Source organism: Macaca thibetana, chromosome 8 (assembly GCF_024542745.1).
Source record: "Macaca thibetana thibetana isolate TM-01 chromosome 8, ASM2454274v1, whole genome shotgun sequence".
NCBI lineage: Eukaryota > Metazoa > Chordata > Mammalia > Primates > Cercopithecidae > Macaca > Macaca thibetana.
In genome coordinates this window covers 95,681,434-95,704,208 of record NC_065585.1, presented here as the reverse complement: position 1 = coordinate 95,704,208, position 22,775 = coordinate 95,681,434, and positions in this window count along the sequence as shown.

Genomic DNA, 22,775 nt, shown 5'->3' with positions numbered 1-22,775 from the left:
TTTTTTTTTTTTTTTTTGGATATATGGTTTTGATCTCAGGTTTCAAGTTTCTGATTTTATTTCTTTACAGATGAAACCACCAACATCCCATCCCTCAATTCTCACAACAGTAAAAATTATTGAGTTGGTGTTTAGGCCTTCTTGGGGCTTCTCACAATATGTAGAATTTAAAGTTGTGGAAAACAAAACTGCATGCTTCCATTTGGGTATTAAAGAAGGATGATAAACAAAATTATTTTAGAGAGTGATAGTAATTGGCCAGGTTGAATTGAATAGGGCTAAAACTCTAACTCATAGAAATTCAAGAAGTGTAGCAAGTCATAATTTATTCAAGCTCCCTATAAAGTCTTCTAACCTAACATGTCAAAGCCAAGTTCATGATCTCTATACCCCACCATATCTCCTTGCAGTATCTTCGCTTTCAGATAATGATGGCAGCATTAATCAACTCAAGTAAGTAGCAAGTTGGCTTATTTTCTTTCCTATCCAATCCAACATCAAGTCTTTTCAATTTTGTATCTTTAATGTTTCTGGGGTCTACCTACTTACTTTCTTTCCCAAGTGCACCACCTAAATTCAAATGTCAATCATTTGTCCCTGGGGTACTGCCATGACCTCCTAAGTGGTCCACTTACACTATTTTTATCTCTCTCTAGTCAACTGTCCTCTACAGAATAACCATAACCATCTTTAGAATGTACAACCCGATTATGCTCCCCTTTGAACATTCACTCACACACACACACACTCCCACATTTGCACACACAGAAGACTCAATCACTCCTAATAAATGAGAGGTAGTCACAGCTCACCAATCCCGGCTCTGGTCTAGCTCCTGGTGACTCCTATGATCCATCCCTGCAGCCTGCTCTCCACAGCTTCCTGTGTTCCAGCTGCATCTGCCTTCCCGCAGTCACTTATGTACATCATTTTCCCTGTTGCCACAGGGTCTTTCCATTTCCCTCAGCTTAGAATCTCCTCACTTAATGTCTACTTATCTTTGAAACCTTAGCTCTAAAGTCACTTCCACCGAGAAACCTTCTCCGACCTCCCTGACTCAAGTAGATTTTCCATTATCCACTCAGTTAGTGCATATCTCTCTCCTTTCCAGCACTAATCACAGATATAATTTTACAATTGCTTATGTAGTTATTTGGTTAATATAGGTTTCATCCATTACACTATAAACTACAAGAAAGTAAGATCAAGGGTCATGCCTGCTTTGCTGAACATTGTGTACCCAGCCTCTGACATTCAATAAATATTTGCAAAGGAATGGCAATGGTTCTTTAGCCAGGACTGGTCACAACCTCAAGAAGCATTACTTTTCAGTGGGAAGAAGGAAGCACTAAATCAGTAAAGAAATGAAGAAAATGTTTTCTAATAGTGATACGTGCTGTAAAGGAAATGAAGTGTTTTGTGGGAGAGTGATGAGATAGGGTGGAAGTAGAGGGAGGGCAACTTGGATTGGTGAAGTTAGGAAAGGACTCAGTGAGAAGTTGGCTTTGGGGTGGAGTCCTGAAGGAGGAGAAGTGACTAGTTTTGTGAGAAGTACTCTGGGCAGAGAAAATAGCCAGTGGGGCTTGCTGTGCTCTGCATTGTGTATATAGCCTCTTGTTACACTGCAGTGAAGAGGCAATGGCTTTGGAAGAATTTTGCATTTTCCATGTGGAGGTCAAATTGTGAACAGCTTTTTTTCCCAACTACACCCACACTGAGAAATGGCAGGGTGTGGGGACTATGCCCTTTCTTCTTCAAGTCCCTCAGGGTGATCTATATATTGTCCCCAATAACACTGCACAGTAGCATGCATACAAAGTAACCCAAGTCCAGTGGGGCATGCCCTCAGGTGTCTCCAGGCCTTGAAATAATTCTCTAAACTAACAAGGTAAGTTCTACCCTATCATTTCCTTTCTACCCATCACACCAAGTGGGTAAGTGCATTGCTATGAAAGGTTTGTCTCTAGTTTCTTTTTGACAAACTATATTTCTAGAAAAATTTTATATCAAAGGACAAGAAAAAAGGGAGAGCTACACTATCACCTTCCTTACACAATCATGAAGAAAGAATGTATTTCAGTTCTGGGGTCTGAAAAGTTTTCTCCATTATAGTCAAATCACTTGGTTCTCAAAAGGTTAAGAAAAAAGCTTATGATGTGTTTCTAATATATCTTCAAACAACTTTTATTCAACTTTTAAATACCTTTTAATTAAATTCATTATAACCAAATATTTATTTCATTTATTCAGAAAAAACCATATTTCTGTTATAGTTTTATCTGACTAAGAGGGTTAGACCATACAAGGTTTGCTTCATTATTTTTAGTTAGGTGTACTGGAGTTTGTTTGCCTCCAAATTGTAAACCCCAAATATATTAAATCCTTTGCACTTTAGTAATTATTTGATTAACAGCCAACTGAAATTTAAGCTTAATGAGTATTTTATCCTTTTCTCTTGCTTAGCAGAGGTTTTTGAATTAGTGAATGAAGTTACTGGGACTATGATTTGTATGTCAATACACTACAAAGCTTAGTGTTTTACAATTCTTTTTCAAGGAAGAACGACTAACATTTTATTTTCAAATGAACTACCTTTGAAAATATTTGTGCAATCTTAAGAAGCATATTTAGAGAGCTGCTTATTTTCGGATTTCAAGCTAAATTTCACCATGAAAAGGGAAGACAGATAAAACTCGTAAACTCATCATTTTACTTTGCTCTTTTTTATACTAGATGGATTTCACATATCCGCTTATTTTCTGTTACTGCTGATACAGCTTAATATTCTGGAAGGAGACTGTATTGTTTTCTCTCTATTGTGCAAAAGACATCCTTTTACCTTGATATGTTTGACTGGTGTTCATGACAGTCCCTGAGTTAGGAGCATATTTGAATGTGTTTGATGGTGAATATAAGACCTCAATTGGTCCTGAGTTCTGGACTCCACAGGAGTAAAGGTTTTGAATTGAAAGCGAGGTAGGCCTCATTTAAAGGAGCAGTGTAGGAATAAGCAACTGGGGTTCTGTGGAGGTGAATTAGTTACTCTCACACATATTTAAAAGTTTAACAAATCTGTAACTGACCAATTAATTCCAAATCAATGAACAAGTATTTTCTTTCTGGAAATATTTTTTAAACATTATTCCATATGTTTTCTTTTTTCAAAATTCTAGAACATGTTAAATTTCAGAGAGTCAAATCATTCTCCAGCTAATCATTCTAATTAGTTATTTATAGCATTTGGGTGAAGCATACCTCATATTTCTTCAAATAGCACTAATGACTTCTCTAATGTTAATAGTTAAAAACATGGTAAGGCAGAGAGAAAGGCTGGAAGTGTATTACAACAGTGTAAATACTCCATAAGCACCTTGTTTGCTGTCCAAACAAGCAGCAATTTATTTTGGCAAATCTGCAGTCCTTAAATTCTCATAATCTGATGTGTCTAAGACTCATGTAGGGAGTTTGAGAAAGTGCAGATAGCAGGGCTCCCTCTCCAGAAATCCCACACCCATAGTCCTGAGCTGAGGGCTAGGAATCTCATTGTTCAATGAGGGCTTCTGGAGATTTGTTTCTGGTACAGAGAGTAACATTTCTTTACACTGCCTATGGGCAAAACTGCCACTGTCCCTCTGCCCAAAGTCTGGGAGTAAGCTGCTTTTGTTAAGCTATGGTGGTAATTTTGGTGTGAAAAAAGCACAATGACCTGGGAGAGCAAGTGAGTGATTCTGGAAACAAAATCATGTAAAATAGTGAGGTTATTTCAAATCAGGAAGATGTAAAGGTAAACTGAGGCTGGAGCTGAACCAGGAACGAAGACACAAGGCAAATGGCAGTGAGAATAGCCTTTATTAGGACTCGTGGGTGAGGTTCCTTGGTCCAAGGGTGCCAGCCAAGGAAGTTGCGCTGAGGGAGGAGGGTAGGGGCTTTTTATAGCCCGAGAGGTAGGGAAGCTGGTTGTGCAAACAGGGTCTGGAGGGTCTTGAAACTACTAGGGCAGGAGTTGAGTAAGGGTCATGAGGAAGGGGTCTTTGGAAACTGTTAACCGAAACTGCTGTTTACGAACTTGTGGAATGCAGGTGAGCTGCAGGTCATGGGGGAGTGTGGTTGCCCAGCCGGAACCTCTGATGTATGTAAGTCTGCTGGTGTGTACAAGGGTGAAGGGAGTCTTTAACAAAAGGCCTGCTACGCCGGGTAATGCCGCCATGTTGGGTCTAGATTCCTGCCTAACAGAAGGGTTAGAAGTTAAATATACATAAGTAATCAAGTTCAAACATTGTAGGAAAAGTTGGAGTTCAGAAAGATTGTCAAGTTTTGTAGGTAGTTTTCTTTCACATCCTTAAATGTTAATAATTACATACAGCTACTAATTTTAAATTAAAATGTCTTTTTTGTTTTTTTAGGTCGTAATTCATTCATGACTTTCATTAGAGATAAATGCAATCTTAAAAATGATATTTTTTCAATTTATCTCCATTCATAAAAAATGTATATCGTGTTTATGCTTACCTGATAATAACGTATATTTTCTTCTGTCATTCTGCAGTGGCACCATGGCTTTGAAGATGAATACAGATGGCCTAAGAAACACATTGAAAAATAGACTAATATGGGCCATCATGTGTCTCACACTTGTAATCCCAGTATGCTGGGAGGTGGAGATGGGAGGATCACTGTAGCTGAGCAGTTTGAGATGAGACCAGCCTGGGCAATACAGAGAAATGTCATCCCTGTAAAAAATACAAAAAAGAAATTAACCAGGTTTGGTGGCACCTGTGGTCCCAACTACTTGGGTGGGTGAGGCCAGGTGTAGAGGCTGCAGTGAGCTTGATAACGCCACTGCACTCTAGTCCAGCCTGAGTGACAAAGCAAGACCCTATCTCAAAAGAAGGAAGGGAAGGAAAGGGGAGGGAAGGGGAGAGAAGGGGAGGGAAGGGGAGGGGAGGGAAGGGGAGGGAAAGGGAGGGGAGGGAAGGGGAGGGAAGGGGAGGGTAGAGGGGGGAGGAAAAGGGAAGGGGAGGGGAAAGGGAAAGGGAAGAGGGAAGGGAAAGGGAGGGGAGGGAGAAAGAAAGAGAAGAAAGAAAGAAAGAAAGAAGAAAAAGAAAGAAAGAAAGAAAGAAAGAAAGAAAGAAAGAAAGAAAGAAAGAAAGAAAGAAAGAAAGAAAGAAAGAAAGAAAGAAAGAAAGAGAGAGAAAGAAGGAAGGGACGAAAGGAGGAAAGGAAAGCATTACATGATTGGAGAAAGGAGATGTGTGCTGATGTCCCAGGGGGCTGTCTGTTTTATTTGTGCAGTGATGATTTCTTGCCTATCTCCCATGTGCCAGATTCTCAGCTGGATTTCAGTCTCATCGTACTCTCATTTCACAGGAGTGTCAGAACAGAGAACATTCCACCTGGGAGTCCAGGGAAGGCAGGTAATCTCACTTGTTCTCCTGTAAAGAAAGAGCTGGGGGAAGGGGGCGGGGGGTGGTGGTGAAAGTCTACTAAATGCCTGCTAAAGAAGTTTGAGGATTATAGATAGGTAGAAGGGAAGAACAACTAGTACGCTGAAGTTAACAATTGCTGCTGTGGCTTTAAACTTTAAGAAAATGCAACAGCAGAAATATTTAAAATAGCTTTAAAGAATGAATAAGGAAAAGCTTATATGCTTGTGATCTTTATTATTGCACATATCATCCTAATACATTTTATATTTTAAGAACAAACAATCTTTTTATAAAGAATTTGGATTGTTTTGCATTCCTCCAGATAGTAAAATGTCTAAATCACACACACTACACTCATCTAAAGGCTTCTAAAAATGGAATCAGCTTTAGCAACAGTTTTGGGAAGTGATCTGTAAAGCATTTGCTTTTTATTTTGGAAAGTGTTCACACAAAGCTTTCAAATTAATAACAATCACCATTATTTACTTTGTTATTTCAATGACCAATTGTTGCAGTGTACTCGAGTCCACACTATATTATAATCACAAGCTCTGTTCAGTCTTACTCTTAATAAAAGTTTTTAAATTATTGAAAACAAAAATGTTTGTAGAATTTCAAAGTGATTCTTTCATACTAAGCATTCTACACATGAGAGGTCCTGTTTTTGTTAGTCAATTGAAGATTCTGTGCTGGGCCAGGTGTAGTGGCTCACGTCTGTAATCGTAGCACTTTGGGAGGCTGAAGTGGGTGGATCACTTGAGGTCAGGAGTTCAAGACCAGCCTGGCCAATATTGTGAAACCCCTTCTCTACTAAAAATACAAATATTAGCCGGGTTTGGTGGCAGGCACCTGTAATACCAGTTACTCAGGAGGCTGATGCAGGAGAATCGCCTGAACCCGGAGGCGGAGGCTGCAGTAAGTTGAGATCGCACGTAATTGCACTCCAGCCTAGGTGTCTCAGGAAAAAAAAAAAAAAAAAGGAAAAGAAAAGATTCTGTGTTGGCCTGGAGCCCCCTGACTGCTTGTGAGGAATTAGAAGGTCCCTTCATTGGGTCAGGGAAGAGAAGGATAAGAGTGTGTGTGTCTGTAGGTGACCAATGACAACACGTGATAGTAGAATGAAGTTTCCTCTTAACTGGAATGCATGAGCAAGGACTGACTGGTTATTCTTAAATGTGTACAAGTATACTACAGTACTAAGTGTATAACACTGTTCTAGGCACCTAGGATGCATCAGGGGATGAAACAGCGTTTTTGCCTGTCAGGAGCTTCTAAGAATTCGAAAGTGTGGCACACATTACAAAGCAGTCACAGCTTTTTGTAAAATAATAATTTATGTAGAATAAGTGCTATGTGCATATAGTATACATTTCAACTGAAACAAAAGAGAATAGTGTAAAAACCTTGTCTCTCCTGCTGTTTTAACTCCTCAAATCCAGTTCCTAGTCTCTGAAGCAACAATTGTTTTAAGAATTGTTAATTCTTAAAATTAACAATATACTTGAAAGAATATTCTAGACACTTTGCAAAATTATTTGGTTGGTGCACAAGTCATTGCAGTTTTTGCCATTAAAAGCAATGACTTGTGCACCAACATAATACAACATATAGTCACTGGGAGGATATGGAGAAACTGGGTCCCTGGTACATTGCTGGTCAGAGTGTAAAATTTTACAGACACTTTGGAAAATGGTTTGTCAGTTTCCTATAAAACTAAACATGCAATTACCTTAAGACTCAGCAATTGCAGTGGAGCATCTATTCTAGAAAAATGAAAAGTCAGGTTCACACAAAAACACATACACCGATGCTCTTAGCAGGTTTATTCCTAATAGCCCTAGTTGGAAATGTATCTATCGTTCAATGAGTGAATGGTTAGATAAACTGGGAGACATGTGGTCCGATGGAATGCTACTCAGCAATAGGAAGGAATGAACTATTGATACATACGACAACATGGATAAATGCCCAGGAAATCACAAGTGAAAAACCCAATTTCAAAAGGTTACATAATGTATGGCTCCATTTGTATGTAATTCTCAAAATGACAAATTACAGAGATGGAATCAGATTAGTGGTCACTGGTGGCTGGGGTGCTAGGTGAAGGGTGTGGGTGTGACTATGGGGGTGGCTGGAGGCAGGTCTTTGTGGAGATGGAATAGTCTTGTGTTCCTGATGGTGAAGGCTGGTTAGTGAATCTACATACACATGCTGTAAATGACAGAGCTATAAACATGCATCCCACCAATATCAGATCCCTTCCTTTGATATTGATCTATAATTACATAAGATGTAACCATTAAGGGAAACCGAGTGAAGGATGTGCAGAGCTCCTCCACATGATCTTTATAACTTTGTGTTGAAGCCATACCTATTTCAAAGGAAAAGTCGCCAACATGTCATTTCGTGGCCATTCCACCTTTAGACACTTCCTCTTTCAGCAATTTAGGGCTACAGAAAGAAACAGCCATGGCATCTGCACACAACAAAGAGGTTAATTCAAACACAACTTAAGGTCAGACTTCAACCCTATAAAGCAACCAGTGCCACAGGGAATGCCCTAACCCTGAAAACACTCATTTGAGGCTCTCTGGAGAAAACAACTCAGAAATAGGATAGGGTAGAGAGGGACTACCCTGAAGTACATCAGTAACAACAACAACAACAATTTCTCCCCACTGTCTAAAAAAGGAGGGAAGGAAGGAAGAAGAAAAAAAATCCTGAGTACAGGAAGAGAAACAAAAGTTGAAACAGAGATCCACAGTTTGATCCAATTGGAAAATTAAAATTTATCTACTAAAACAGCAAAAATTCTGATAAAAGGTTTCCTATTGACTCCTGTACCTCTCTAGGCTAGGTTCTGAATTAACTTTAAAATGTGCTATAATATTCCAACTGCAAACCTTCATTGCCTTAATTAATAATGGGTCCCAAATCGATTATTCCTGGTGATCCTACTAAATTTAAACCAAGTACCCCCTATAATTTTATGGGAGCTCTTGAACATGAAGAGATTACAAACAGGTATGCCTCACCTTAAGTACTGAAATTTCTCCATGCTCAAAACACTCATTTCCTTAAAATATCCCATAGTGGGCATGAGTGCTCTCATACAATGGGTAATAAATTAAAATTCAATGAAGTCTTTGCCACTTACAAATTATCATGAAAAAAAAAAAAAAAAAAAAAGGGACTCTATGGACCTTACTCCCAGTAACACCCTTATTCCCAGGGACTTCAAGGATTAAAACCCATGACACAAGATGTAGCACATGAAAGGGTGATTATTCTTATGGCTTCTCCATTTAATAGCTCAATTTGGTCTGCTCTTAATCCTGGAAAGAATAAATGGTGCCTGATTCCTGCACTCTTAAATCTGTGGTTCCAGGCACTAAGCACCATCCCCATACACACAATATTATTGAAATATAGAAGCTGGTAAATATTTTGCTATGCTGGATTTGGTCAATATCTTCTGCTCAGTTCTCTTTTGTCAGTCTCTCAGCTGCAGTTTTCCTTCACCTCTAAAGGGACATGATAACCTTTGCTACAGAATGCATGGGGTACTCTGGCAGCCTTGCCACCACACACAGCCTTTGCAGGTCAATCCTATTTGCATCTACCTTTCTCCAGAAGCACAGGTATGACACTATATTGTAACATCTCCCTCTAAGGAGATTCATATGACACACTCGTTCAGAGCACACAAATACAAAGGAGCTCATAAAAAGGGTGGGTCATTGCCCCACACATAGTGCAAGACAGCCCATCTTGGATACTTTGTCGAAAATTATTTGGTAAGCCAAGGGCTGCTCAATCCCTGACACTGTCAAGAAACAGCTGGGTCAATAAACTCTCAGCACCCTCAACCTCTTTCAGACATTTGGGTTCTAGAGGGAACATATTCCTCATTTACAAATTTTACATAAGCCCATGCATGCTGTCACTTGCAAATCAGCCTACATTAAACAGAGCCTCCTCCAACAAAAGATTCTAGAATCTGTCCAAATTGGAATCCAACAGTTCCTCCAATTCATGCCCCTCACCTCTGAAACTCCTTCACAGTAGGGGACTTAGCAACCTCCTCCCATGCTTGTCTGCTTTTCTATTGCAGAAGGAGCGCCTCTCTCTGATTTCTGCCTTCTCTGTCCTGTAGACTTTGTTTTAATGAGTTATCCTAATTAGGTCACACCCACCTGAGTTACTCTCTTGATTAACTTGAAGTCAACTGATTAGGGACCTTTATTACATTGACAGAATACCTCCACCTTTGCCATATAAGGTAAGATAACCACAGGAGTGATAGCCCATAACTTTTGTCTTATTTTATTGTTTAGAAGCAAATTACGTATGTCTTCCACACTTAAGAGGATGGTATTATACAATGGTGTGGGTCACTGGGGTCTTCTTTACATTTTACTTTCTATACATCTGTGAATTGGATTTACCCAATTATTAATTATTTTTGGTTTTCTATAAGCTTTTATTTTTAATCAGTTTTATCTGCCATAAATTGAGAGGCAAATTATAATCTCCTACAACTAATATTTTCTGTTTTTCCTTATTTTCCATGCAGTTATTGCTTTTAGAATATTGATGCTACACTCTTGTCACGTAAGTACTCATAACTGTTAAATCTGCATTGTGGATTATAATGTTTATTATTGTAAAGTGCCATTCTCTGTAACAGGTATTTATTTACTTATTTATAATCCTGAATTCAATAATTTACCTTATTAAGGTTATGATATCCATGTTTTTGTGTTTTCATTTACCTGGAATGTTTTTTGTGCAAACTGTTTGAATTACTTTATTTACATGAATATTGCTTGTCTGCAACCTTATATTTGATTTTAGTTTCAATTCCATTTTTTTCATTTAATATACAAAGTTAGTTCATTTATCTTTATTTAATGAATAGTAGATATGTCTGGTACTATTTCATCTCTCATATGTTCTGCTGTGAATTTTATTTTTAAACCTTTCAAATGTATTTTACGTACATCTGGCTTTCTGGATTTCCTTCTCAAAAAAATGGTTATATACTACTACTTGCTCTAATGGTTATCTAAGATAATATTAACTTTAAAAAATATCTTTAAGCCTCTTTAGATAATAACTATTTATTGTCTGCACTATACAATTCTGGAATTACAAACATTCCTTAGCTCAAACCCTGTTCTGAAATCAAATTATTTAGGTTTTTACAAAGACGATGGTGCTTATGTATTACACATCAACATTGGAATCGAACACACTGATATTACTACAGCAAAAGGCAGGGTTATTAACACAGTGCAAAAAGCTTTACTTCTCCTTTGTACAATGTCTTCTTCTTTATTCTCTACCAACATATTAACTGATTGTATTATTTTACTTTTTAAACTTTTACACCTTGAAATATACTTACATCTCCACCATATAGCTAGCAACTTCTAATTATATTTGTCAACCAGATTTTTTTTAAAAATTGAGAAAATCAGAGATGGAGATGTACATAAACTCCCACATTTTTCCCTATCCCCTTCCAACATTAGAAATTTTATATTATTTCTATATCATCAGGGTTTACAGTTTTTTACATTTTTTCTGTAAACAAAATTATCATATTTATTTCAAATTTTAGTCAATTCATGTACTCAATGCTCAGTGCTGAAATTTTGTTGCAATAATTTTGTTTACTAATTGATTTACTGAGATTCATCCTCTAATAGTTTCCTAAAGAATCACTTACAAAAACAGCACTCCCTGGACACCCACATGCCTATTTGTTCTTTAATGTTGAGTTAGTGCTAGCATTATTGTTTGGCTAGAAATTCTTGGGCCATTCTGTCTTTCCCTGAGAACTTAGTGGGCCTAAGGTAGTCTGGCATCGCACAATGCACAAATTGCTGAATCTTGCTTTTTAATAGGGAGTTTTATATTTTATACAACTGTTCAAGTTATTATTTTTTCCATACATTTATTAGAATATCTTAGAATTATTTGCTTTCATCATTTTCCCCTCTCTCATATACAGTGTTTCTTTGACATATAAAGATTTGAAAAATTTTTATGTCTGAAAGGTTTTCTTTCCTGGCTTATGCAAATGATATTTTTCTGTTTCATTGTTCTAATTCTTTCCTTGCACACACTGATTATGCATATGGTTGAGTTCCATTTTTTTCTGCATATTTTTACATTTTTCATAATCCTATTAAATTGAAATATGATTTGTATACCATAAAAGAGACTCTTAAACTATACAAGAAATCAGTTATTTTTGATATATTCACAAGTAGTATAACCATCACTGCTAATTCAGTTCTAATTAATTCCAATTTATTAGCCCCAAAAGAAATCCCATTCCCATTAGAACTTGCTCTTCAGGCCAGGCATGATAGCTCATGCCTGTAATCCCAGCACTTTGGGAGGCTGAGGTGGGCTGATCATGAGGTCAAGAGATCGAGACCATCCTGGCCAACATGGTGAAACCCCATCTCTACTAAAAATACAAAAATTAGCCAGGCATGGTGGTGAGTGCCTGTAGTCCCAGCTACTGGGGAGGCTGAGGCAGAAGAATTGCTTGAACCTGGGTGGCAGAGGTTGCAGTGAGCTGAGATCGCACCACTGTACTACAGCTTGGAGACAGAGTGAGACTCCTTCTCAAAAAACAAAAAAGAAAAAAGAAAAAAAAAAAAAAAGAGCTTGCCCTTCATTACACTCTCTTCCCAGACCCTGGCAACCACAAATTTATTTTCTGTCTCTATGTATTTGTTTGTTCTGCATATTTCATACACGTTGAATTCTATGTTATATGGTCTTTTGTATCTTGCTTCTTTTACTTGCATTTTTATAAAGGTTCATCCATGTTGTCAGGTGTATCAATAATTTAGTTCTCTTTATGGCTGAATATTATTCTATTTATTGATTTATTATAATTTTTTTCATTCATCAGTTAATAAACATGAGTTTTTTCTGCTTTTTGGCTATTGAGAATAAAACTGCTTCAAACACATATGTATAAGTATTTGTGTGAACATATGTTTTCATTTCTCTTGGGTATATAGCTCAGAGTGAAATTATTGGGTCATATAGTAACTCTCCTATTCAACTTTTTAAAAACTGACAGAATGTTTTCCAAAGAACTGCTTCATTTATAATCCCACAGGAAATGTATGAGTCTTTCAACTTTTTCCACCTCCTTGCCAACACTTGTTATGGTCCATCTATTTCTTTATAGCCATCCTAGTGAATGTAAGATGGCATCAAATTGTAATTTGGATTTACGTTTCCCTAGTGACTAACGATGTAGAGCATCTTTTAAAGATGATTATTAGATATTTGTATATTATTTTTGCAGAAATGGCTATTCAGATTCTTTATTTCTTTTATAATTGGGTTTTTCTTTTTTTATTTTCTGTCTTTAAGTATCTTATATGTATTCTGGTTACTAAACCCTTATCAGAGATTTGATTTGCAAATATATTTTCTCATTTGGTGTGTTGTCTCTTTACTTTGTTAATAACCTTCTTTGAAGCATAAAATGTTTTATTTCAATAAAGCCCAATTTATCCTTTTTTTTTGGTCGCTTGTGCTTACGGTGTCATACCTAAGAAACCATTGCCTAATGAACATTTATACCTGTGGTTCTGTAAAAAGCTTAGTGCTTCTAGTGCAGAAGGGCGGTGATGACCACCGTATAAGGTCACTGCCAACCCACCATAACAAAAAAACAGGCTAACAAGAGAAAAACAAATTTATTATGTGCATATGTGTTCATGGCAGTCATGCGAAACAGGAAGTCAAAGAGGAGCCAAGATGATTGAGGGTTAAATGGCCTCTCCATAGGGGAGAGGAAAATGGGAGAATGAATAGGGCAGATAATGGTCAGTAAATAATTCTCCCAGCTTATTATGTGGGTAAAGTTCCCCAGGTAATCTCCCAGAACCTCCCTCAGAAGAATAAATGAAGTCTGTCGGGTATGATGAGGACTCCCAGTGTCTTCTGGGGTTAGTCTTTCTTGGTTATTTGATGAGATTCCTAGAGAAGGAGTCTTACGACACTTGCATTTCTTTTGGAATGAAGCTTTCTTAGATTCTAGAGAGTCCTTCCTGGTGTTTTGGAAAAGAGGACCAGAGACACAGGGAAGCATGCAAAAGGTTAGAGACAGACTTAGCTTCTGAGACTTATTTCTGAGGCCTTTCCATATTCAAAGCATGCAACATGCCAAAGCATCATATTTTGTGGAATCGGTTTCTGCACCCCCAACACTGTCTTTTAAAGTCTAAACTCTGTATATGCACGTAGCATTCCCAATTTTATATATATCAAACTTATAAAAATTTTCCAGAGCCTCTATTGACCTCTTTTTTCCCCAGCTTTTCTTTTCAGGGTTTCTCCATTGTTTTATGGGTGACCACGATATTAGACAACTCCATGTACTTTTTTTTCTTTTTTTAATGAAAAACCTTCAAAGAAATGACTGTTATACTGGGTGAGCTTCCTCTGGGCAAGCTCTGTGTCAAATCAAATAAAAATAGCCTTGAGAGTCAGATGGTCCAGAGAAACCACCCAACAATTCGAATAATGGCAATTTTTAAGAAATTGGGCTTTGTGGCTGGGCACGGTGGCTCATGCCTGTAATCCCAGCACTTTGGGAGGCCGAGGCGGGTGGATCACGAGGTCAGGAGATCGAGACCATCCTGGCTAACACGGTGAAACCCCGTCTCTACTAAAAATACAAAAAGGTAGCTGGGTGTGGTGGCGGGCGCCTGTAGTTCCAGCTACTTGGAAGGCTGAGGCGGGAGAATGGCGTGCACCCTGGAGGCGGAGCTTGCAGTGAGCGGAGATCGCACCACTGCGCTCCAGCCCGGGCAACAGAGCAAGACTCCGTCACACACACACACACACACACACACACACACACACACACACACACAACACACACAAAACAGAAAAAGAAAAAAGAAAAAAAGAAAAGAAAAGAAAAGAAAAATTGAGCTTTGTAGGAGTTCAAACACTGTTCTGTCATCTTCAGTGACAGCCAGGCTCCTAGTTTTCACCATGATGGCAAACTGTTTTCAAGGCCACTGTGGAACCAAAGAGAGGACTATGAGAATGGAAATTAATATGCCACACAACTCAATGTTCTTACCAGTATTCAATCATTTTTCTTAAATTCTGGATTGTTGCAAAACTTTGATTAATTTCTGAAGTTCTGAAGATTTATTCTGACAATTTTTGCAGTATTCTCATTGCTTCTATGAAGGAGAGTATTTTTGGAGGTCTTTAATCTGTCATTTACACTAACACCATGGAGGAGATCAAAATATGCCACCCCAAAATATACCTCTTTGGCATAAGGACTATTTTGAGTTGATTATTTTGAGAAACTGCTGACACAGGAGAAACTCTGAAAATAGAGTAGAAGTTACCCTTTTGTCAAGGAAATGTAAATCCATGAAGGAAATTTTTGTTCGTAAGTAGGCTCCCTCTCTGTAAGAGGGAGAGAAGGATGGCTGCAAATCACCAGGACTTACCAGGAGAGAAGGCACTGACTTAACTCTGCAAACACTAAGCTTTTCCTGGCATCTCTGCACGGGCAGTGTTCCCCACAGGCTTCTCTCTTTGTTTCTGTGGATGATGGCATATAAGCCATGTCACAGCCACCTCTTTCAGAACCCCTAACTTCCTGGGTACTTCCCATGAAGAAAGAACATGCAATATCCATGTTAACAAACTTCTATTTGTTTTTCTCTTGCTAATTTATCTTTTGTTACAGGGGCCTGTTCCAACTAATAATTCAGAATGTGAAGAGAAAAATTTGTTTTGCCTTCCCTACAATCACTTCCCCTGACTGGAAAGAAACTTGTTCATTTTCATTTCATTTTTCTTGATTTTCTCATTCCTCAACTCCATGTTTCTTGCTGTTTTCATGATTTTACTCTCCTTTAAGCTGTAACTACTGGTCTTGATTATCATAATTATTTTAATTTTTCTTTCTCTTGTGTTGACTTTGTTTCATCTCTTTTGTTAAATATTTATAGCACATTCAGTTATTTTATTTGTGTTTTTTGATTCTGTTTTATGGAGGTCACACTTCCTTTTTTTAAAAAAAAATTTGTCAATATATTTGGTAAAATTTCCATCTGCTCTTTGGTAATTTTGTAATTTTGTTGTTTGCATACCCTTGGCCTGCAATTTGTTCATCAATACTCCTTCTTAGAGAATATTTCAAATAGTCTACGCTTGCTCTTTTTAATATTCTTAATCAATTTTAAATAAAGTTATTCTAAATAAGTTTCTTTTTCCAAAGAGTTTTGCATGAGTTTTGCTGGAGTTGTGTGTTCTGGGTGACCAGGGTTCTTCATTAGCCAGGTGTAGTGCATGCATGTGCGTTCTTTAAGCCATATTCTCCCAGTGCAACTCAAAATTGTCACTGCAGGTTTGTTTGCAGAATGAAGTATCTATTCTCTACCTATGTTTTACAGACATGTTGTTCCTTTAAAATATGGCTTTTCTGTGTGTTTTTAAAATTTTTCTGTCTTCTCTACTTTTTGTAGCTTTATGTTAAATGGGAACAAGGGAAGTGCTCTTAACCATCCTCACATCTGTTACTATTGTTTATAACTCAAAAATAAATTTCAACCACCCCCCAGCCGCCAACACCCGCCCACTCCCTGTGCCCCACAACCATCTGAAAGGACTCCCTCCTGGGCCAGGGCACTCTGCAGTTTAACCTGAAAGACAGGTTCAGGCCATGACAGGAAACCTCACTATTTCCCTCCAGTATTAACATTAACACAGACCTTAAATCGGATAGGAAACATTTACAATCTATTTTCCTGGAAGCCTGCTACCTGGAAGGCTTCATCTGCATGACAAAACCTTGGTCACAACCTCTTATTTTAACACAGACATTCCTTTCTGCTGAAAATAACTCTTTCAAACAATTGCCAGTCAGAATATGTTTAAATCTACCTATGACCTGGAAGCTCCCCAGCATCGAGTTGTCCCACCATTCCAGATGGAGCCAGTGTAGATGTTACATGTATTGATTGATGTTTTATTCTCCCTAAAATGTATAAAAGCAAGCTGTACCCTGACCACCTTGGGCGCATGTTGTCAGGACCTCCTGAGGCTGTGTCATGGGTGGGTCCTTAACCTTGGCAAAATAAACTTTCAAAATTGACTGAGTCTTGTCTCAGATATTTTCAGTTCACATATTACAGGAAAGAATGATAACTTTAAGCCTCATTTCCTATGCTTTGAGGTGACCTACTCGCTTTATCTGAAACCCACAACTATAAATATCTTCTCTGAAGGTTTTCATACGCTTTTATTTCATCTTCACTTTTTTTTTTTTCCTGGTCTGTCTTCCCTCATATTTTGTGGCCCTTGTTTTAAAAATTATTTTAATTTCAATACAGATTGATTATTCAGTTCTGTTTTTTATTCTATGGGTTATCTTAGAGAAATTCTAGGAAAAATTATGTTAAGTTGTGACTTCATATTGCCATATAAAAACTGGCACATCCAGTTTTTATTTTTTATTAATTTCATATACAGCTAGAGAAGGAATAATTAATTTCGGTTTTTGCAATAAATATACACAATATTATCATACTAGAATGTGTGCTTTCTATTTTATTCACCACCGGATTAGTTAATTTAAATTAGTTGCTTAAAATATATTTCTAGGTCCCTGGGGAAGAATAATAATTATTTAGATATCATCTTTTCTGGGCTAGAGCTTAAGCTTGTAACTGAACAACAGGTCACTTACATGAAGATGAAACATACATGTAAGCCTAGGCTGCAATTTGGCTTTGGAGCTATACAGTTAGGTTGCATGGGTTGATAGCTTACCTTTAACACTATCTGAGTGACTTTTAGCAATTTACTAAACTTTAAATATCACTTTTCTAATCTTTAAGATAAGAATAGTTTTTTTAAAAAGGTATGCTTTGGGTTTATTTCAATGATGTAATAGAGTATGTCCATAAAGCTTTAACACATAGAATATGGCACGCAATATAATAGATGCTTAATGCCTATTAGCTGTTGTATAATTAGCACTTTAATATATGCAGAACATACATAAGAGTGCATGCTTAAGAAGTGAATTTAACCAGCCAAACAGACTTTTAGCTACGGAGGTTTCGACTTAAACAAAAATGCCGGTCGAAGGATAAAGTTTCGGTTAGATGGAAGGAATACATTATTGAGATCTATTGCATAGTACAATGACTATAGTTCATAATAATGTATTGTTCAAATAAAAATTTCTGAGAGTAAATTTCAAATGTTCTCACCATAAATATTGATAAGTATGTCAGGTAAGGGATGTTAATTAGCTTGATTTCTGTAGAAAGTAGAAAAGTTCCTCTTCAAAGTGCATCTTGGTTTAAAATTAAAATAACAGACACCAGAAATAATAGCTCCTTACTGTAAAGCCTCCTATCAACTATTAGTTCTTATACTTTAGCCCAGTTAGTTGCTTTGGCTTACTCAGGCATGTCTGGACAGGCCCAGGAAAGTCTTAGCTCATAGCTTATGCTCCTTCTTTATTTGGAAATGTTATTGCTTCCTTAAACCTTTCGTAAGCAACTTCATTTTCATCTTTGTTCTCCCTTGCACTTACCTGCTTAGGAAAGTTTTAGGTTATTAGCAAATCGAGTATCAGTTTAAGACTGTGAGGTCCAGCTCCAGCCAATGGATCCAGTACGCAGCAGTAAGGATGATCCAAATGCGTAAGGGATAAATATGTCTGCTTTTTCTTCGTTTAGGTGTGCTCTTGCCATTGTTCCATCTGCGAGGGTCACCCTTTCTGCAGAAAGTAAAGATTGCCTTGCTGAGAGATCCTTTGTCTCCATGCTGACTTTTCTTCGCAGCACTAATGATCTGTTTCTAACAAATTTTGGTGGCAATCCAAACGGAGATACATTCTCCTTTGGGGGCGGTCTCTAGTCCTCTTTCATGAGGAGGTGTCTTGCTGCCTCTTGCGGTGGCCTCAGAGGTAAGGAATTAAGTCCTACCCCATGTGACAAATAAACCTGGACTCTCAGCAACGTGGAAAGAAACTAGCCAGCAACCTGGGGTAAAGGATCTTCACATACCGTGACAATGACTCTGTGCACAGACCAAGGAAGGAGAAGCCATGGGAGCCAGTAAAGTACTTCCTTGGTGGTCAAATTCTGGAGGGCTGAATATGTGTGTGTGTGTGAATGATCACAGACAACCCTGCTTGTGATATTGTTTGTGTGGATGGTGACAAGTCCTAAGGCTGGATGGAATGAGTAGGTCCTCTCTGTGTTCCATAGCTACGTCTTATGGCTTAGGGCAGATCCTGCTGTGGGATTTATATCAGCACGCCAATGCTGACAGGGGCTTAATTCTCCACTGGGGGAGCAGCCAAAGAGGACAACATGAGTGGGAAGTGTGCAAGGGACCTTCAGAGGGGGAAAGGGAGGAAACAGGTCAACCTTCCGGGACAGGCAAAGCAAGACATCCCTAGTTTAAGGGGTTGAGCCTTCCAGGGCAGACAAGGCAAGACATCCCTGGTTTTGGGGGTCGAATCTTCCACAAATTTCAGGAGATTGAACCTTTCACAAACTTCAGGAGATTGAACCTGACCACTACCCAACATGGGAAACATTTCTAGTAAAACAAGGACAGGGAGTAAAGTCGACTCAGGGAGAAGTGAAGGTGATTAGATTCCTTCTAAGAGTCCTTTAGGGTGTATGTTAACATACTGGAAGGATAATGAAAGGACTAAGCATAAGAAAAAGCAACAAATGATAAAATATTGCTTCACTTGGACCAAAGAACTCATCCTCAAGCCGGCAGTTGTCTGGCCAAAATTTGGTTTGGATGAGGATTGGATCTGTCAACTCTTAATAATGTAGGTCAACAACAAAAGCCCTGTCTCTCAAGAAGAAATAAATTATGCTTTCTGTTGGCAACAGGGGCCAGTTCTCCTTTACCTGTTAAGAGAAGGAAGAAAACAACCAGAGAGCAGAATAAAGTTGGGAGTAGTCTCAACTGACAAGAGTGAAGTTTTTATCCACAAGCAACTCCCATGCAAGTGGGACCACTTAGACCATCTTCCTTCATTTATGTCTTCACCTGTGGATCCTCCAGCTCCTGCTGGTGCTGAGCCTGCTCCTGCTGCCCATGCCTTGGCTGTTCCTGTGACACAGCCCCTATCCCTCCCTCCCCCTTCCCAAGTGGTGTCCCAGGAACCTGACCCAGATTTTCCTAGCCTCCTGTATAATCCAGGCTCTTGGGAGTTAGCACCTCAAAAGCCTGACTATTGCCAGCCTGAATGTTCCTCTTTAAATAAAGGGATCTGGCAGGAGGTAGAACAATGTAAAAAGGATATTCAAAATTTTCCTTTCCTCTCTTCTAAGGAATCAGCTTCGGCTTCAAAGCTTTTTCCTCTAAAGGAGGTGCCTCACGATTGGCTTCCTAAATGCTCCTTTAACTGCTTCCAAGGCCCAGAGCCTAAAGAGAGAACTTAAGCCATTATTAGACGACCCTGATGGGGTAGCAGAAGAGATTGATCAGTTTTTAAGCCCTCAGTTATACACCTGGACCTAGTTAATGTCCATTCCAGGTATCATTTTTTCAAGGGAAGAACAGAACATGATCTGCAGAGCTGCTATGGTGGCCTGGGAGTGTGACCATCCTCCAGGCCAGGATTCCCAGCAGCAGATACTAAGTTTCCAGTTCAAGACCTGCAGTGGAAAAATAATAGTGCAGCCCACCCAAATAACATGAGAGATTTAAGGGAAATCATTGTTCAAGGAACTTGAGAGTCAGTGCCCCAACCTCAAAACCTCTCTAAAGCTTTTGATAAACAACAGGAAAAAGATGAGGGGCTCATGAAGTTTCTAAATAGATTAAGAGATCAAATGAGAAAATATGCTGATTTAGATCCAGAAAGCCTCCTTGGGCAAGGGATGCTAAAGCTGCACTTTGTTACTGATAGCTTGCTGGATATTGCAAGGAAGCTACAAAAGCTAGAAAACTGGAAGAATCTGTCAATAGAAGAGCTTTTAGGAGAAGCCCAGAAAGTATATGTAGGGAGGGATGAAGAAAGGCAAAGGCAGAAAGCAAAATCTTTTGGCAAAGTTCACCAGGGCAAATGATGCCAGGGGATCATATTTAGACCTGTGCCAGCACAGTTTTCCAAAGGCAATGGGAGAGGAAGGCCCTGGATTTCTGGAATGCAAAAGGAGAGGAGGCAGGGTCAGTATTTCAAAGGAGAAAGTCAAAGTAAGTGTAAAAGTTGTGGATGTGAGAGGAAGGAAGAAAGAGACAAAGAGGTCCTGGGCTAGGGAGAGAAGGAGAGCAGGATAGATGTTACAAATGCGGAAAAGCAGGCCATTTCAAGAGAGAATGTACTGAATTGAGGACTGCAGGGGAAGCTTTTCTACTCATGCCTACTTTTGAAGAAGAATAGGGGGGATCAGGAGCTCTGTTTTCTATTTCGAGTCCCACTAGGAGTCCTTGATAAATTTAGAGGTGGGACTCAACCATGAGTTAATCACCTTTTTAATTGACTCTGGAGCTGCATGTTTGCCTGTTTGTTTTACCCCAGCTGATTTAAGTTGTTCTCCAGAAGAATTTCTAGTCTCCAGGGTGAAACGGGGAGGATTTAAAGTAAAGATTTTAGAAAACACGGAGGTGAATTATAAAGATCGATCAACTTGTATTCAATTTTTATTAATTCCTGAAGCAGGAACAAATTTATTAGGGACAGATTTAATGCTAAAATTAGGCATAGGGTCTACAAGTTGGCCCAATAAGTTTCCTAGCTTCTCTAAATTTGCTGACTATGGCAGACGAAAAGTACATTCATCCTGATGTTTGTTCCAAGGAGGGAAATCCCTCAAGGGAAGTTACGAATTCCCCCAATCCAAATCAAATTAAAGACTCCAGGGGAGATAGTAAAGAGGAAGCAGTATCCTATCTCTTTAGAAGGATGGGTGGGATTGAAACCTGTGATTGAGGGTTTATCAAGGATGGGCTTCTCAAACCCTGTATGTCTCCGTATAATACTCCCATTTTACCAGTCAAGAAATCAGATGGATCATATCAATTAGTGCAAGACCTTAGAGCAATTAATGAAATAATCCAAACCACTCATCCTATTATGCCTAATCCATATACTATTCTTAGTAATATTCCCTACAGTCATCAGTGGTTCACCATCATAGATTTAAAAGATGCTTTCTGGGCAGGCCCTTTGGCAAAGATAGCCATGATATATTGGCTTTTGAATGGAAGATCCTCATATAGGACAGAAACAACAATATAGATGGACAGTTTCACCTCGGGGATTTACAGACTCACCAAATCTTTTTAGTCATGCTTTAGAGAAAATAGAGAAGGCTGCTGTTACAAAGCAACTGAGTCTACTTCAATATATGGATGATATGCCTATATCTGGGGAAGACATAGAAAAAAGTAACTGAATTTTCTAGATACATTCTAAACCACTTACATTCTGAGGGGTTGCGGGTTTCAAAAGGAAAACTTCAATATGTAGAACCTGAAGTTAGATGCTTAGGTCACTTAATCAGTGCAGGCAAAAGAAGAATAGGACCCAAGTGGGTTGAAGGAATTGTGTCTTTGCCATTGCCCTGAACCAAACAAGAACTTAGAAAATTTCTAGGGTTTAATTGGATACTGTCATCTATAGATTGATTCATGTGCATTGGGGAGTAAATTGTTATATGAAAAATTAACAAAAAGAGTGCCTGATCTGCTTATATGGTCCTCTGAAGAGGATGATCATGTTAATGAGTTAAAAGAGAGACTAATGTGTGCTCCAGTCTTAGCTTCACCTTCTTTAGAAAAACCATTCCATCTTTTTGTTAATGTAAACAATGGAGTAGCTTTAGGAGTGTTTACTCAGGAACGTGGTGGTCAACGGCAGCCAGTGGCTTTTCTGTCTAAAGTTTTAGATCCTGTTGCCTGCGGATGGCATTCAATCCATCAGTGGCTGTAGCAATATTAGTAGAAGAAAGTAGGAAGCTAACCTTTGGAAGATACCTGACAGTCAGAACACCTCATCAAGTAAGAGCCATCCTGAACCAGAAAGCAGGAAGATTGCTCACTGACTCCAGAATTTTAAAATATGAAGCTATACTATTAGAAAAAGATGATTTAACCATAACCACAGATAGTTCACTTAATCCAGCAGATTTCTTGACAGGAAGCCCATTGCTAAAAATGGAACATGTATGTCTGGATTTAATTGACTATCACACAAAGGTATGGCAAGACTTAGTAGAAATCCCCTTTAAAATGGGGAGACATTTATTTACAGGTGGATCCTCCTGGGTATTTGATGGAACA